At 40.1% G+C, this 15,777-nt stretch overlaps 1 protein-coding gene across 1 annotated transcript in view; it reads right to left on the bottom strand.

The window, feature by feature from the left end:
- OGDHL (oxoglutarate dehydrogenase L) overlaps positions 1 to 221 on the bottom strand; it is a 68,399-nt gene extending 68,178 nt beyond the window's left edge. Inside the window, exon 1 of the mRNA XM_083614622.1 lies at positions 6 to 221. The gene's annotated coding sequence lies outside the window, so the exon portion shown is untranslated. The remainder of the gene's footprint in view (positions 1 to 5) is intronic.
- Between the last annotated feature and the right edge of the window lie 15,556 nt (positions 222 to 15,777).

The raw sequence follows: 15,777 nt of genomic DNA, 5'->3' as shown, positions 1-15,777 counted from the left end.
GATACCTGTTGTGTCACGTGAGGCGCGCGAGCCCGCCGCTCGCCGAGGGATGCTCGCTGAGGAGAACAAGAGGCCCGCCTCCTCCTCCTCCGTCGCCCGCGCTGAGGTAAACGCGGCGGGGGCGGGGCCTGGCGGCGGGAATTCGCTGTCCGCGCGCGGGGCGGTGCTGGAGCGAGGAGGGGGAACCCGCGTCGGCATGCGCACGCGCCAGCCCGCCCGCCCGCCCGCGGGAGCGGAGGAACGTGTGAACTGGCCCGCCACCGCGCGGGAGTTCACACTGCCGCTTCCACGCTTCCGAGGGATACATAGAGGGCCTCTTTTTTTCGTCCTCGACGCCTCCGACGGCTCCATGGGTTTCCCCCGTTTTTCCTACCTCTTCTGCCGAGACTACGGAAAAGTCGGTGCGCTTCAGTTCCTCGAGGTTGTTTCCTGCCTTTCTGGGGGCTGGGAGGGGGGGTGCTGGTAAATACTCACCGTGAAGTTGTTACAGTAAGTGCCACGTTTTGAGCTAGTGTTTCTAGAAAAGAAAAAGAAAAATGGTTTCGGTCATGCTGCGTGCCCTTGAGTACCCCCAGAAGGAAAAAAGCACAGCCCCAATAGGTGCGTCACTATGCAAACAAAAAGGATTGGTTTATTTATTTATTTTTACAAGCGCAGGCTCCACGTGTTTCTTTGAAACTCCTTTTTAAAAATAATTTTTATTAATTTTCAATTACATTCCAATAATAGCTTCATTGTAACAATGCCAAATTATAATACAATTACTAATACCAATCGTTAAAATGCCAAATTATATAATTTAGGTGCCCCACCCCGTGAGCTAGAATTGATGGTTTGATGATTTTCTTTATTTCTGCGTTCCAAAATCTCACTAATTTCAATTGCATTCCGGTCAAAATAATAATCCCTTATACAACAACTGCAATATTAATAACTTCCATTCATGTTGACACATTAAATGATTTATAAAACAACAAGCGAGGCACTTAAACTATATCCTTGTTTTTCCTGTGTGTGGCAATTATTCTGTCCCTGGTGTTTCTAATTAAAAAAACAAACCCAATATTTTTATGGCTGCAGTATTAAGCCAGATCTCCATCCCGCCCCACCGCTTTGCTTAACATCCAGCATGATTAATAGTTCTGGCATGCTAGAATTGATGGTTTGATGATTTTCTTTATCTCTGCATTCCAAAATCTTATTAATTTCAATTACATTCCAGTTATGTAGTTGGGGTGGCCTTAAAAGCTTGCTCACCATTTTGTGATCTTGGAGGCCTGGTGATCCAGAATTTGTAGAATTATTCCTAGCTTTCAGTTTGTTTCAGGTTGCAGCCTTGGTATTTTCAAACACCCGCTTTATTGATCCCTTTCTAGTTCTGCTGCCGCTGTTGCATAGAATAATAGAATTTTAGAGTTGAAAGGGGCCCCAAGAGTCAACCCCCTGTAATGCAGGAATCTCAACTAAAGCATCCATGGCAGATGGCCATCCAACCACTGCCTAAAAACCTCCAATGATGGAAGTCTCATTTCAGTACCTTTATTCATAATTTACCCATGCAGCCGGACATAGGTTTAGGATGAGCAGACCCAGAGGCTAAATTCAAAGATGTAATTTATTAAAGCCTGTTGATAATAATATACATGTATTATTTCATCAAGAAAATCCAGATACTCTTGAATTTTATTTTTGTATCTTTCCATCTATGATCAGCATTTGAAATAGAATAAAAGGAAAGTATCTTAGACCTTGACAACATGACTGGTAACATCTGAAAATCCCTATTTATAAGAAATAATTTTATCCCTCCATTCTCTGCTGGAATATATAGCTAAATGACACAAGCACAACATTGCAACATGAACTGAGTTATTTCTTTAGTTTCCTATCATACCTTTTTTGCTTATGTTTTCTTCCAGGCTGCAAATTTGCTTTGATTATGTCTGTTGCTATTTTTGCTGTGCTTCATGGAGCAGCAGAGCAACAGCCAACCAAGGTCTGATCTGTAGAACTGATTAAGATTGTCACTTTCTGTGGCATAAATATCAACATGTATCACAATTTTTGTTGAGGTTACAATGCCGTGGGAATCAAAGCAGAAATTCGCCTGACCTAGAAAGGAACAAACAGAGTGAAAGTGCTGCAATTCATTCAGTAGAGCAAGTGTGTAGCTAAAATGGCTTTACCAGGGTCAAACTATCTATATAATGACAAAGAAATTTTAAGAGGAAGCAGGTGTGAAAGCTTTGTATTCTAATTAAACACTGGGGTCACCAATGTGGAGTCCTTGGGGACTTCCCCCTAGCACTTGTGAAACTTCAGAGCCCTCTTATCAAAATGTACTTTGAATGCGCTTTAAAGGTATAGTTTGTACACAGCCTTACAGTGCAATTTACCAATATAAGCTTTCATTTGATTTGGAGTGAATGTGTCAAGACCACATATAAAAACATGCAAATTCAATATATTTCACTTTAATTTTATCTTTGAACAAACCACATGGAATGTTGCTTATCTGAGTAGTGCATAGACTATCCTATTGGAATTTAATTTGTAATGAGGAATATGTATGCTTCTAAAAGGAAAAAAAATATAACAAATATAGACCCTGAACTGGTGAAATGTGTTGGCATAAATGTTTCAGAGCAGTTTGCATTTTCAGCAAGGTTACCTAGTATTGTGTCTGTGCTTCAGGATTCTCACAAATAATAGACACTTATGACTGAAGCCTTGGATAGCCAGCAAGTTCAATTCTGTCCAAATTTCTCAACATAATTTACTAGTGTCTAATTAATTCTTATGTATGGAAGCGAGAGCTGGACCATAAAGAAGGCTGATCGCCGAAGAATTGATGCTTTTGAATTATGGCGCTGGAGGAGACTCTTGAGAGTCCCATGGACTGCAAGAAGATCAAACGTATCCATTCTTAAGGAAATCAGCCCTGAGTGCTCACTGGAAGGACAGATCGTGAAGCTGAGGCTCCAATACTTTGGCCACCTCATGAGAAGAGAAGACTCCCTGGAAAAGACCCTGATGTTGGGAAAGATTGAGGGCACAAGGAGAAGGGGACGACAGAGGACGAGATGGTTAGACAGTGTTCTCGAAGCTACAAACATGAGTCTGACCAAACTGCGGGAGGCAGTGGAGGACAGAAGTGCCTGGCGTGCTCTGGTCCATGGGGTCTCGAAGAGTCGGACACGACTAAACGACTAAACAACAACAACAATTAATTCTTGACGTTTGAACCTTACCACCTGTAAATGAAGCAAATTTGAAAAAGTGGATCATTGTCGCAGTTGACATTAACAGGTTTTCAATGAAAAGAAAAGGGGGGAGATTGTGGGCATATGGGGTTATCTCCTTAGGGAATGCCCACAACGAGGCCATTCTCTGTGGCAATGTGTTCATAACGTTGGTAAATTACCAGAGAAATGCTTGTGCCTCAGATGTTGAAGGTTACACAGGAGACCTTGCTACTCTGTATAGTCCTAATAATCATCTAGATGCCCATTATTAGTATCTGTAACAGCTTTTATATAAGGAAGAACTTCAAGATTGAGGTGGGGGGAGGTTGACATATGCTTCTCCTTTATTTGTAACATCATGACTGGTAGCTTATTCTAGAAGTGGGAATGCCTGAAGTAATCACTGGTTGTCTTTAAAAGGATGACGGATCACTCTTGTCATATACTTATCATATGAGCATTCACTCAGTGTAGGATGGTGGATGAAAAGATACATATAAGAAATTCCATGAGCAGATTAGCCCACAGAACTCACATTAGCCTTGGTCCAATGTGTGTTTTTTTTGGACTTCTGCTTGTTGAGTTTTATGACTTTCACTGAGTACTACCATATCCACCCTAATCCAGATTTTGCCTTGTGCTTTGATTTTGTGCCACTATTATTGGTGAAACTCATGAGATAGCCTCATTCATTTGCCAAACTGACTGAGATGTTCCAGTTCTTCATTTAGTTTTCTATGAGGGAGAACTTCTAACTGAACAGTGTCATTAATATGACATATTTTTTCATTTTTCAGTGCCTTAAAATATTTCTTGATAGGTTTGAAGGGTTGTTCAGCCTGGATCATTTTAATGTTTGGGGAGTTTGGCTGCTTCTAGTTCTCTCTTTATTTTCCATTGTGTTCTGTGTTGTTCCACCACTATGACCTGTGTGAGTATGTAGAACAACAACTGAAATCCCACTATTTGATCAATTCTTATAATTTACTTATTTTATTTATCTATGCAGTTTATATCCCACTTCTTGTCATTTGTGATAACAGTGCAGGTCACAACACAATAAAAGCAAAACAGAAGATATTTTTTAAAGTGCTTTAATAATAATACTTAAAGTAGTGCTTCTCAAAATCTGTTTACAGTTTTTGGCCTGCTTATTCATGCATCCATTTGCTTACTGGCTCTGAGCCTGGCTTTCATTGGATGATCCAGGTGCAGAAGAACAGAATAATCCCAAGTGGAGAAAAACCCTGAGGTTAAATCCACATGGAGTGTTATTCCAATGAATTTAACCCCACCCCACCCCCTATTTTAACATAAACTGTCAGAAAACATTTCGCCACAAATTAAAATATTATGGCAACAAGGCTAGGTTGTTCCCCTCTCCTGAAACACTTTGATCTTCCCCATACACTGGCAGTGTTCATATTAACAAGGGAATTGGGGAAGGACTGTGTGGGTCCCTTCACGTTATTTCCCTTCAAGTGGCTGGAAGAGAGACATTGAAGAAACACCCAGTTGCAGTTAAAGCTATTTTTAGACCAGGCTTCCCTAACCTTATGCCCTGCAGATGTTTTGGACTACAACTCTCATCAACTCCCACCAGCACGAACCATGCTGACTAGTAATTATAACCCAAAGCTTCTGGAGCACACCAGGCTGGGGGAGGCTAATATTGACACTTTAATTTTCTTTCATACTTTGAGAACCTCCCATTGAATCACCAGAGTGGATAAAAATCAATGATTAAAAAAAAATATCAAATTCTTTTGATTTCAATCAGATTTTTAAAATTTAATCAGATTTTTTTTAATTTAAATCGGATTTTTAAAATAAAATGCTTTTGGAGGAAAAGTCTTTCTAAATATAGTTTTCTATTTAAGTTACATTATAAACCAAAGGCTATTCATCAGGAAATAAGGATTTGTTTTAAGTTTTTCATGTGTGCTAAAACACAGTCTAAGGTTTTCTTTTAAAAAAAATCATTTAACTACATTGGTTAACAAACATGGATACATATGCTATAATGTTATTGTTTTAGTTTAATAAATTGTTTAAATTGTAATTAAGGAAATTATTGTTTTTCTCCTTCAATAAAGTACAGCAGAAAAGTTGTCAAAATATAAACAGTTAAGTTATTAAACCTCACAATAATTTCATAATTATTTGTCAATGTATTTCTAATAGTATAACCAAATCAGTAATTTTTGATATAACTGTAAAAATTACTCTGAAAATGTATTATTCAAAAAAATGAAACCTTCATCTGGTTGTAAATATTAAGATTATACCAGCAAGAATGAGTCTTCCTATAAAAAAAAAATGATTTAAATCAAGTCTTACTGACTAGTGATTTAAATCAAGTCTTACTGACTAGTGATTTAAATCAAGTCTTACTGACTAGTGATTTAAATCAATTTGATTTAAATCAAATCCACCCTGCTTATCCCCTCTGTTAACAAACTTAGATGTTTCCCTTGTTATATAATAATATTGTAAGTTTATGGGTGTCAGAGTTTGTGGGTACCAAGCATCGTTAATTGCTGGATTTAGTAAGTGTTAGAATTTTATCACTGTTTAGAGAGTTAAACTGGAAGCCGGACTCTTAATAGCTGGGCTCAGTTTCCCGTGAGAGATGACTAACAAACAGAGAACAAAGACAGGGAAATGGGCCATCAACAAAGCGAAGACTATACCAGTCAGCAAATGTGTAGAACCCCTCCCTGAGTTCTGAAATAGTTAGCAAAGACCAGGAGAGTGGAGAGCTTATGGTTGCAGTTAGGGGTTATGTGGGCTGGAGGAAAATAGTTGCAGTGTGTAAAACGCGGCATGCTGGAGAGAAGCTGAGCCATGGCTAGTGCCTTTTTAAATCCAAGGCTGCTGTGGAGCCTTCATCGTAGGCTGAGGTTGCATATGTGTGTAAATAGTCCATATATCATAAAGACACCATAGTCTCCGTTGTGCCTCATTTCCTAAAGGATATACGAACGCTATATAAGCACTGGGACCCCTCGAATCTCATATCCCTTGGAGATTGGGGTGGCGTGTAACAATATTATACTGCGTGTTGGAAACTAGTATGGTAACTGATTACCTTTTGCTTGCCCTTTCTCAGCCCCAAAGCAGGGCATGCACCTTTGATTGCTTTGCCATTAGTCTGAAACTTTAGGAAAAAGAATCTTTCTTCATTTTACAATGACAGGATGTGTGTTTTATCATCAGCACCAATTTGGGGCCAATGTAATTATTTTACATACATTCTCACGCTTAACTATGGTCATGTTATATTATCTTATTTTACATTTTTGCGTGCTGGCCTGATGCAGTCTCCGATATTCATATAAATTTACATGTTTATGCCTCCACATTTCTTACTCAGATTTTTCAAAAAATGTTTTAGCAACACTCACCAAAAGCCTTTTTCAAGTGCCATTCTATTGTCGTACACATCACTTTCCATTGCTTCAAAAGCCCCATCACACACACCCCAGTTGCTAAGGGCCTTGCTCTGTCCTAATCCCGTTTAGGCCCATTAGAGCGAGAAGGTATTAATTGTAAATTTTGAATCCCTCTTGGGCTCAGATCATCATCTCACAAGGAACCAAATTGCAAAGGGCAGCAACTGACAGGTGTTTCATGAGAACAAGGAATTTCTATGACAATTTCCCCCCCCTCCCCGATCCTCTAGGTTTTCTCCACAGCTTTTGTTTTTAATAACATCACCACTATATTTAAGTTATAAATACTTTTTAACAGGGAATGTCTATTTGGACATAGGATTATACTCATATGTGCTTAAATCAAGTCTTTCCCTAACATGGTGCCTTCCAGATATTTTGAATTACAATTTTCATCCATGCATCTGGAAGGTAGAAGTTGTAGTCTAAAATACATGCAGGGCAGCAACCCGGGGAAGTCTGCCTTACATTAGTTCATATTATACTAAACATTGATAGGTCCATAGACAGAAGAATTTTGGATAAATTTAATATGCTTTCTTTCTATATATACTCTACCATCCTACTCCGTTTATCCTATGTAGTCTCCACATCAATTCAGTTTTGGCAAGGTGAGGCAGAGGTTGCATTAGAAAAATGCAGGACACTTCAAACTCTAGTATGAGAACTTCATTTGTATTAATTCCTTTCCCTTTTTAGTCCATCCCATCACTCAAGACAGATAAAACACATTCAAGCAAAATATACTAATAAAATGAGGTACTGTCAAGGGGAAGAACCTTGGACCTCAAGGGCAACTATGACAATCAGACAGAGACAGAGACAACCTACGTAAGCGCATATTCACAAATGTTGTCTGGCTTTGGTAGCCAACCAAATTTGTGCTTGCAACTTTCTCCCCTGAGGTGGCAGAGGAGGTGGAACAAGGTGTTTCAGATTGTGACATCAGCCTATGTTGCAGAAGTTCACTTCCAATGGGGAGAAATATATTTTTAAAAGGTGTGCATGCACAGTTACAGAAACACCTGCTCATATGCCCAGTATGGGAGAAGTGACAGAGGATGGAGGAACCAAAACAATGCTTTGTCCCCTTGAGTGCCTAGCAGATGAATGAAAAGAACAGATATCCAAATGGAATGTGTGAAAGCTAATGACTGGACCTTTCTACTTTTTTTTCTGAAGGCTCTAAACTAAGAGAAGCAGATTGTTGGGAAAGCATCATGAGTTAACCCTTTGCTATCTGTTCCACTCCTTGCTGACCAGAACACTAATCACACCAAGTCTAATTTTCTGATCAGGCATATCTCAATGCCTTGATAGAGGACAGGAAATTGTGTTTGGTATATTACCTCATTTACTTCATTCATAATTTAGGCAGAGTGACCAATTCATGGGAGTTCATTCATTCATTATTAAAATTCAAGCTAAATAAGATTAACAAGTGATTTGTAATCCTTTGGTGTTGCCGGGGAAACTATGTAATATTTTCTCCCAAGAAATTAGAAAAGGAACTGATATTAAGCAAGCTTACTGATTTAAATGTCTAGGATAGGTACATAAGATAAACAAAAAAGAATTCAGAGCTCAGATTCCTGTACTGTAATCAATGGGAATTGTATTGCATCTTTAGTGAAAAGACCCTAATTTTAAACAGCACTTACACAGAGAGAGGAAACCTCATGTTCTTTTCTTTTTCAGTGTTCTTCTGAAGGCTATTGAACAAGCTTTTTTTCCTTTAAAAAAGCCATGCAGTACTCTCTTCTTTTAAAAAGATTTCTGCTTTTATTCCAAAGTCTTTGTTTGATGTGTTTCCTCCAATATTCGAGGAGGAGTAGCCCTGTTTTGTTTTTTGTTTTTTTAATGTACATTATTACCTTTCTGAGCTTTTTCATTTCAAGAAAACAACCAAATATGAACAACCAAGTACTTCACTGTGAAAAGTGTTCTTGATCAACTGAAGTCCTTTGGTATTTGAAAAGAGACTATCACTTTAGAAAGGTGGGGGGGTTGGGGGGTTTGGGGTTTTTTTGCTAATGAAGCTTTCGAAGCCCCAGTGGCAGTGTCTGATTGCAATTGCTGAAAAGGTGCCTCACTTAGAGGTTTATTTGCACTAATCAGCACCATGTTGTGCCTCAAAGCTAAAGTTCTCTTTAGAGGTAATGCCCCTACTGGGCTATTCTGCAAGAACAAAACAGCTTCTTCTGTTTACTTTTGTTCCATGCACCGTATCTGTTTTTAATGGAATGCTTTGAAACTACTTTCAGAACCTGTTGTATGGGTAGAGGACTTGTAATTTATTTTTAACACCTTCCTCCCACATCAGCTTTCATTGTTAATGTAAGGTACCCTAGGTCTTCAGACAACTCACAGCTTAGATATTGACTCCATTAAAAAGACAGATTGACTGAATGGCAGGGGGTCATTTATAGTAACACACTAAGCACCACTACTTTTTTACTTTATTGGCAGTGACCATTTCATAGCTCTGCTTTTTCTGTGCTGTGTTTGATGGCGCTGGCATGCAATAAGAGTGCAGTCCTAACCCCACTTACCTGAAAGTACGCCCTACTGAATTAAATAGGACTTGCTTCTGTATAAACAAAGTTAGGGTTGTGTGGAGGGGAAAAATCGGGGCTGCAGTTTTGAATTTGTTTTATTAGTAATTTAATCAACTAAAGTTTTGATTAACCCATTTATGAATGGATTGTCCTAATCAGTAACCCTGATAACTCACTTCCCCATTTCTCTTTTGCCTCCCCTTCCTGCCTGCTTTATTGTCTTTTACTTTACAGCAATGGCACTGGAACAACCACTTAATAAAGAATTATAAATAAAAAGTAAAGCATAGGCATAGCAATGGAAAGTTGTCCCATCAATAGCATAGTTCAGAGGTTCCCAAATGGTGCCCATGGACTACCAGTGGTCCTTCAGCTTCATTCAGGTGGCCCACAGCAGATACACATTCAATATTCATGTTTTTATTGTTTTTATTGTATTTTATTTGCTCTTTATATTATTATTATTATTTTATTATTATGAAGAAGAAGAAGATTTGAATACTGCCCTTCATCCAAATATCACAGGGCAGTTCACAACATAAAAATACAAAATGAGAACACAAAATACATAATAAAACAAAAACCAATAGTCTCCCTCCCACAAACACATTTAAAGGCCATATAGAATGTTAATCAGCCAAAGGCCTGGTTATAGAGAAACCTTTTCAGCTGGTGCCCAAAGATACATAATGAAGGCACCAGGTGAGCCTGCCAGGGGAGGGTATTCCACAAACAGGGTGCCACAGCAGAAGAGTCGTGTTCTTGTGTTGCCATCCTTGACCTCTCATGGAGGAGGCACACAAAGGGCCTCAGATTATGATCACAGGGTCCAAGTCAATTCAAATGGGGAGAGGTGGGGTTAATTTGGAAAAAAATGGCAGTGGGGTTGGTGAACGAAGCGAGCAGGGACACAGCTTCTAGTCATTTACAGTGGTACCTCTAGTTACAAACTTAATTCGTTCCGGAGGTCCGTTCTTAACCTGAAACTGTTCTTAACAAGAGGCGTGTTTTCGCTAATGGGGCCTCTTGCTGCCGCTGCACTGCCGGTACACAATTTCCATTCTCATCCTGGGGCAAAGTTCTCAACTCTAGGTAACTTCCAGGTTAGCGGAGTTTGTAACCTGAGGCATTTGTAACCTGAGGTACCACTGTATACGTATCAAAGGTGTGCGCTCATTCTTGATGCTTATGATGAGAAGCCAGTCATGGAATCTTTATAGCCAGGTTCATCCCAGGGAGCTAAGCAGACTGCTTTAGGTGCAGTACACCATAAAGTAGTCCCAGTTCCTCAGACTGAACCTAAGAGACTATACCTCTAATATTGTTTTCTTTGACCTATGCAAATAATAAGGGCCATATTATGGATGAGACAGAGGCAGTGGAAGGATAAAATGAGCAAGACGTTCTTATCTGTACTGCATTTAATGGAAATGCAAGTAGATAGGATTGGAGGGCTGTACTCTTAACAATATAAGATGTGTCTTGTGAAAATGTTAAATAAATCACACTATCCATTTTGGATCCTTTATACTTTAAATGGTACCTGGGGAAAGCCCGGGGTTACCTCTACTCTCCTTAGCACATTACACGCTGCAGTAAGTGAAGCCCTGGCTCATGGTGGAATACAGTTAGCTCTCAGTGTCAGGACTGTAGCTCACAGCTAGCCCCTGCCCTACAGTGAAATGTTTGAAGCTGACAGTTCATTCAATATCATAAAGCCACCAAGCATAACTGGCACAGTCTGTCATCCATTGCATTGCAGGCTTACATCTAAGCTAATAGGGAGTCTGAATTATGACTCTCCCTCCAGACAGGGTGAATCTTTCAAGACAGTGTTGAGATCACTGACTAGACAGGAGCTGAATCGCCAGAGTGGTGGCATGGACATTACATCAGAAGACAGAAAGGAGTTTGCAAAGATGGGGGTTGGGGGAGAGGGAATGGCTGAGCACAAATAGTGCTAAATTCATTGTTTTTAAGAGAGGTTTGCTATCTGACTTACCTTCTTATAAAATAAACTAATATCTTAAAATTGTCCATTGAGCATGAGCTGCTCCTATTTCCATATGCTCTGATTCATACGGGCTTTCTGCATTGTAACTCTTCATATCCTACAATTTTATTCCAATTTTAAGAAACTCCTGATTAAACAAAGAAGAAGAAGAAAATAGAAAATGTTAGTGTGGAGTGCTTCTGTTCAGGGTTCCAGCCATTTCATTCTATTCTACACACATACTGTTGGTGCAAGGGAGAAATATATAGAGAATGCAGAATTCCTGGATGCTAATATCCAAGTTTGGGGCAAGTTCTCTTTGGTAAGAGAACCCCAGCAGAGATTTAAAGTCACAAAATATGCAGCAAAGCAAAGCATGGAAATTCAGGCTGCTAGACCTTTTAAATATGCCCTTGTGAGTTCCAAATCTTCCCTCTTCCCCCAGCTTAGGAAAAGACCACACGTTTGGCATGTTAAAAATTGGTTTATTTACAAACTCAAAGATCAGGTTCCCATGCTTCAGAAGTTGCACAGGCAGTAAAACTTAGCTTAGATGAAAAGTGGTGAAAAATTCTAAATTATTGGTTTGTGAGAACCATGCAGTTGAGCTGGTGGTAGCAGCTCAGAGATCCTCACATACCAAAATTCATGTGTAGACTGAAAGGGAACAATAGTATTGGTTGCCTTTTTTCTCTCAAAGGGAGATGAAGTGACCTAGGCTAAGCCTGGCAGGACAGCTTACTCTCTGGTCTCAACCCCTTTGTGCATTTATTAGACTTAATCATCTTGGTTATATGAGACTGGTTATCCCGCACATACCAGTTTTCTCATATCTTGTGTCCAGCAATCAGTCAGCATTCCATGTCCACTGAGCATGCTCAGTCCTCATTCAGATGGGTGTGGGTGTATGGGTGTGTAGGTGTGTGTATGCACCGGTGCCCAATCCCCGGCTACATTAACATCTTTCTTTATTCCTGTCGACATTTAAAGATTGCTTCTCAGTTGTAACCAGGGTGTGGCCTATCCAGAGAATGGGATTGTTCTTTCTATCCTTTTTATGTGACTCATCCTCAGTCCTGCTCTTCTGGCAGCTCCATGTCATTCCCCCTCCCATCAGACTGTCAGGTTTTCCCTTTCAACAATCTGTCAGCATGCATTTGGCCCTAAGCATGCTTAATCCACACTGGACTCTTTTTGGCAGTAGCCATTTCTATCCTCCCCTCCCATCTAGTTTTCTGGGTACCACTTTCTCATAATCAGCGTTTCATAGGAAATAAGCACACACAGTCCTTAATGAGATGTTCTGAGAGGTTTTCTTCCTTCCTTTCTTCCTTCTGGAAACCTTGAGGTTTCCCCAACTCTGCAGGTATGGTATCTGCCTCCTTCTGCATGGCTGTTGCAGTTTTGGCTACATGTGATGTCATGTGGAGAATATTCAGATGGGGTTTTTTGTTTATTAAGTGTGATCCTAACAATATCTAACAAGAAGTAAGTCCTAATAAATTCAATGGTGCCTAATCCACAATATGGAAGATTAGGATTTCAGTTGGACTCTAGTGACATTTTGTTCATTTATTTTCAATAGCATTTTGTATATTAAAGAAACTGGTTAGAGCTGTTAACTCTGTGCATGATCAGCTCCGGGGGACCAGTCCTATGCATGCTGGTGCTGAAGTAAGTTCCATCAAGCCTAGTAATCCTTAGTCTGCCTCCTAACTATTTGACCCTCTCAAGCACAGGAAACATAAATGGTTGGCTTTCCTGGAAACAGCTTTGTTCTTGGGGCCATAGGAGTCCACAAGGCTCTCCCATCACTAAATCACAACAGTAGCTGAAAGATGCTACAGCAGTTTAGGTATATGAACACCTGAGGGAGAAAAAAACAAGGGAAAAGAGACCATAAGAAGGCAGCTTTAAAGGAAATAATGACCCACCCAAAGGAAAACCAACAGCAAGACTACAATGCTATCTGAGCAGTCCCCATTGAATAATTCACATGTAAACATACACAGAAGGATTATTTTCATCTGTCTACAATATGGCGGCTACAACTTTGACAGCTGTACAGATCCCTCATAAATTGTAAATGATTCTAAGTGCTTTAAAGTCATCTCTGTGGTTTTGGAAAGAGGTGGGCATCAGAGCAAAAGAAAAAAGAAAGAAAGATTGCCTTGCAAACACTTTGCCTTCAGGGATAGAGGGCCTGTGGCCCTTCAGCAGTTATTTGGACTCCCAATACCCATCAGCCCTAGCCAATGGTCAGGGATGATGGGCATTGTAGTCCAGAAACATCTGGAGAGCCACAGGTTTCCCATTCCACTTGTAAGTGACTGGTTGGTACAATTTCATACTGAGTTTGGAATGGCTTTTGCTGGGCTATCATGGATATCAATTTCAAATGTTAGAGCTGAAGCTATTAATAATACCCTAGATTCACTAAGCATTGTGGATATAACTATGCAGCAGTAAGGACACAGGCAGTTGGGAAAGTGGCAAAGCAAACTCATACTTGTACAGAGCCAGACTGGGACATTCACTCCGAATAAAGAGCTTTGATAGCATTAATTAAGTATTGTGCCATTGCCCTCTACTGGACACTGCTCTAACATGAGCTTTTAAGAATGTAACAATATTTTCAATGCAGTGCTTTCTATAGCTGTGAGTTGCTCTATTCTGCCTTGGTCAGAGCACACCTGGAGTAGTATATCCAGTTCTGGGCACCACAGTTTAAGACAGATATTGACAAGCTGGAATGTGCGAAGAGGAAGGCAACCACGATGATCAAGGGTCTGGAAACCAAGCCTTATGAAGAACGGTTGAGGGGAAAAATGGTTGAGGGGGGGAAAACAGAGACATCACCTTGCCAACAAAGGTCCGTATAGTTAAAAGCTATGGTTTTCCCAGTAGTGATGTATGGAAATGAGAGCTGGACCATAAAGAAGGCTGATCGCCAAAGAATTGATGCTTTTGAATTATGGTGCTGGAGGAGACTCTTGAGAGTACCATGGACTGCAAGGAGATCAAACCTATCCATTCTTAAGGAAATCAGCCCTGAGTGCTCACTGGAAGGACAGATCCTGAGCTGAGGCTCCAATACTTTGGCCACCTCATGAGAAGAGAAGACTCCCTGGAAAAGACCCTGATATTGCGAAAGATGGAGGGCACAAGGAAAAGGGGATGACAGAGGACGAGATGGTTGGACAGTGTTCTCGAAGCTACCGGCATGAGTTTGACCAAACTGCGGGAGGCAGTGGAAGACAGGAGTGCCTGGTGTGCTCTGGTCCATGGGGTCACAAAGAGTCGGACACGACTAAACAACAACAAGCCTGGTAAAGAGGAGTCTGAGAGGAGATATGATTGCCACCTTCAAATATCTCAAGGGCTGTCACATGGAGCAAGCTTGTTTTATCCTGCTCTGGAAGCTAGGACCTGAACAAATAGATTCAAGTTACAAGAAAGGAGATTTGGACTAAACACCAGGAAGAAAATTCTGACAGTAAGAGCTGTTTGACAGTGAAACGGACTTGCTCGGGAGGTGGTGGACTCTCCTTCCTTTGAAGTTTTTAAGCAGAAGTTGGATGGTTATCTGCCATGTATTATCTAGTTGAGGTTCCTGCAGTACAGAGGGTTGGAATAAATGACCCTCAGGGTCCCTTCCAACTCAGCAATTCTATGTTCTGATCACTATGGCTGTGTCCAGGGTTTAGACAAGAGAATGCCTGATTAATGTTTTTAAGGACCAGTGGCCAAGCTATTTCAGTCTCTTTTTTGTTGTTGTTAAAGAAATTACAAGTAAATGGTTCAGGGGAATCTTTGCCACCCACTGTGATGGACATGGACCATCAACATGATTTTTGTGGCTCCCACCAGTGCATGGAAAACAAACAAGATTTTTTTTGATATTCACACATTTATCATATTGAAAGAGAATCTCCTAAAAGGTACTGTGGAGAAGGTATTGGCTCCTTGTGAGATTCCAAGCAGCAAGCCATTTCTGCAGTGACAATGAAGGTGCGAGGGGGGATATCTCAAATCCTGATTGATGCTTTCAGAACAAAATCGTCATTTTCGAAGTCATAGCAGGGTGCTGCTCAAACAAATAGTGAAATGGCTAGATTACCAGCACACTCTTTCATGCTACATTTGCTTCACAGGTCCCATATTGCAAAGAAAAATGTCAGAGCAAGTATTTTGAATCGGAAGTTTTGACACTGTCCTTTGGGCACCTTTCTTCAAAAATGTGCGATGGCACATTATCTATAGGTCAAAAGTAACTAGAAACACCTTTTCTAAGAGGGCACTTATAAATCTTGTTAAACACCAAGAAAAATGGCTTGAGTAAAACTCTTGGCTTTCTACTATTAATAAACATTTTATAGCATTAGCAAAGTGCAACTAGGACAGCTCATGCTCTCAATGTAATGTGCACACAGGGCTCCCCAGAGGATTGGAAGAGAGTAAATGTAATGTTTAACACTAAATTGAATAAAATGGGGTAGAGTTGGAATCTAAGTTACATTTTTTTA

The sequence above is a fragment of the Podarcis filfolensis genome (genome assembly GCF_964270895.1).
Source record: "Podarcis filfolensis genome assembly, chromosome: 5".
In the NCBI taxonomy this organism is placed as follows: Eukaryota; Metazoa; Chordata; class Lepidosauria; order Squamata; family Lacertidae; genus Podarcis; species Podarcis filfolensis.
The sequence above is the reverse complement of the archived record's forward strand: the minus strand, read 5'-3'. Positions and strand labels throughout refer to the sequence as shown.